The 1,954-nt window shown below is 42.4% G+C and overlaps 1 pseudogene across 1 annotated transcript; it reads right to left on the bottom strand.

Annotated features, from left to right (window-relative positions):
• Window positions 1-546: 546 nt before the first annotated feature.
• LOC116069735 lies at window positions 547-902 on the bottom strand (annotated as a pseudogene). Its single transcript, XR_004110117.1, has one exon. The product of XR_004110117.1 is annotated as a prothymosin alpha pseudogene (transcript).
• Window positions 903-1,954: the final 1,052 nt, after the last annotated feature.

The following is a 1,954-nucleotide window of genomic DNA, read 5'->3' as shown; positions in this document are numbered from 1 at the left end:
AAAAAAAAAAAGAAAAGAATCTTTTTATCTTTGGCCTTTTTAACCATCTCATACAAACCAACTACTTATAGTACAGCTAGGAACATACACAAAAAAATGTTACTGGAATGCTCGGAATAAGATTGTTCTTTTTGTTCTTTTTGTTTTTTTACAGTTTTTTTTCTCCTTTGAGATTATAATGAGCATGGTCACAGCACAAGGAAAGTCTGAAGTAGGACAGAAAATGCTCTGAAGGCTGCTTTGGTCATCTGTTATTAAAAATGGCTGACCCCAACAATATCTACAAAAATATAAAATGTAAATAAAAAATACAAATTTTCCTTTTAAAGTATTTTTAAGAAAAAAAAGCAGAGCCTGAGAAGTTCTGGTTCTTTTTCCCTCCCATGTTGCCAATTCACGTTGTGGCTTTGGTGGGGTGGTGGAGAGCGCATGTCATCTGTGGGTGGCACTGACCGCTGTGGGAGGGGCCTGCTTCTGTGCTCGAAGGTAACCACATTTAAATTCTGAGACGGGAAGTGGAAAGTGAATAGGTCACGGTGCTAAGGTTAGCTTTTCCTTTTGCTGTCTAGTCAACCTCATCAGTTTTCTGCTTCTTGGTGTCAACATCATCATCCTCACCATCCTCAGCTACCCGCTTGCCCGTAGGAGCCTCAGCTTCCTCACCTTCATCTCCATCCTCTTCCTCACGTGACGTCGCCTTCTTCCTCTTTCTCCTCTTCCTCCCCACCTTCTTCCTCTTCTTCATCTACCTCACTGTCAGCCTCCTGCTCCCCATTTTCCTCATTTTGAGCGTTCCCATTGGCAGGTGCATCTCTTCCAATCTCTGCCTCCTCCACAACTTCCTTCTTCTCCTTCAAGTCCTTGGTGGTCAACTTGGAGCTGCTCACTGCCGCATCTGACATGATGGGGCACGCAGGTGGTCAGATGCAGCGAGGGAGGAAATGAGAACAGCCAGAGTCTGGATTGGAGGAGGAGGAGGCGGTGGGCGAGGAAGGCGGCTCCAGCGAGCAAGGCTCGGGAAACAATGCAAAGATGGCTTTTCAGAGCAGCTAGTCGAGACAATAGATTTTATATCGTAGAAATAAATTTTGATCACACCAAGCTTAAAAAATTTCTGGGTCATCTCCTGTGGAGGGCAGAACTCTACCTTCCTCTGATGTTTCAAAAAGTTGTTCCAATGCTTATCTCCAGAAACTGTGGAAAATTCAAATTATACGAAAGAGAGATTAAAACAGTAAATGGAGTTAGAATACGAATCAGTTGGCCACAGAAGTCTCTGGAAGCAATGAACCTTTCCCTGATACCTGAGTTGGTTGTGATAAGAGACACAGCATCAAAGAGATCGGCTTTGCTGACAAGGCAAGGTGGCCCCAAGCCAGGAAATATGAGCAATCTCTAGAAGTTGACCCTTGTATTAGTCTCTTTTCTCATTGCTGTAAAAAACACCCAAGAAAAGCAAAGGAAGAAAGAAAGGGTTTATTTTGACCTATGATTTGAGTTGCAGCTCATCATGACAGGGAGGCAAAGTGGTAGACTGACAGGAGCATAAGACAAGAAACAGAGTTGGCTTCCTCCTTCTGTCTCTGCCCCAATTTTCTATAGTCCATCACATAGAGCAGTGCCACCCACATTCATATTTTCTCAGGGTCATCTTTTCTCAGTTAACTTGTCTGGTAATCCTCCCCAACATACATACATGAATGTGTCTACTAGATGACTTTAAAGCCAGTCAAATGGACAGTGAATATTAACCATCATGACTCTCATTTAACTTAATTACCTCCTTAAAGTTGTGAGGATATCTAAATCCAGTCACATTAGGAGGGGAGGCTGGAACTTTGACATAAGAATCCCTGAGTGACGCCATTCAGCCAAACACATTCAGATTGTAGACTTTTAGACTATTGAAATTGTGGAAACACAAATCATGCTTTTATATAGGTTTTATTTATAG

This window comes from Mastomys coucha, unplaced genomic scaffold (genome assembly GCF_008632895.1).
Source record: "Mastomys coucha isolate ucsf_1 unplaced genomic scaffold, UCSF_Mcou_1 pScaffold1, whole genome shotgun sequence".
NCBI lineage: Eukaryota > Metazoa > Chordata > Mammalia > Rodentia > Muridae > Mastomys > Mastomys coucha.
Note: the sequence above shows the minus strand (reverse complement) of the source record. Positions and strands in the feature narration are given on the sequence as shown.